This window comes from Hipposideros armiger, unplaced genomic scaffold, assembly GCF_001890085.2.
Source record: "Hipposideros armiger isolate ML-2016 unplaced genomic scaffold, ASM189008v1 scaffold_207, whole genome shotgun sequence".
NCBI classification, from domain to species: domain Eukaryota; kingdom Metazoa; phylum Chordata; class Mammalia; order Chiroptera; family Hipposideridae; genus Hipposideros; species Hipposideros armiger.
In genome coordinates, this window is record NW_017731557.1 from 466599 (window position 1) to 467503 (window position 905).

The following is a 905-nucleotide window of genomic DNA, read 5'->3' on the forward strand; positions in this document are numbered from 1 at the left end:
TACATATAAGAGATAATTTGTGAGTTTCATTACGTCATCACTGCTACTAATCAGCAGTTGGTTATCATATTTAAAAATGTTGTGAATTTACCGAGTTAACGCTTTAAAAAAGCTTTTTAATAAAACTTTTTAATTTTATAATTTATAGGGCTTACTTAATACATTATTTCTTTCTTTTAGTGCAGAACGCTTTTTGGAGCAGCCTGAGATACACACGTAAGATTTTGCTTTTGGCATAAATTATAATTCGCTATTAAGTTTAATTCCCAACTTAATTGGTATATTATTAAATAACGATTACTTTGGCCAATATCAGTTCAGAGTGTGGCAGCATACATTTCACTGATACTTCACAAACAAAATCCCCAAAAACCAAGACTCCCTCTCTCCACCCTTGACTGTTCCCAAGTCCTTATACCACAGAGGAAGGCCTCTCCCCTCTCTATCCTGGCTTCAGGTCCTTCATTGTTTTCCAGATCCTGCTCAACTCACTAAGGCAGCCCCATTTGGTCTTCTCTAATTTAAAATTTGATTCTCAAAATCTTTTAGTAGCACCTATAGAAAAGATGGGATTGTTACTGTCTATTGCATAGTTGCCACCTATATGGACTTGAGCTCTTTTGAACAGCTTAATTTAGGGCAGTCTCACTTGTCCCCGCTGCTGTCAACCAAAATACCATTAGCATTTATACAAATTTATAACAGCAGTTACTTGTAAGAAGATAGTGTTAATGCTAAGAGTCTTCTTTTGTCCTGCGTAAGATGGAGCAACAATAGACAGGACTATTATAGGACTAGAAACTGCATTCAGATTCTGGCCCTGCTAATACCAAACCATAGAAGCAGACTACTCTGCCGTCCCATCTCTTAGTCTCTTTACATGCTGAAATTACATATTGATATTA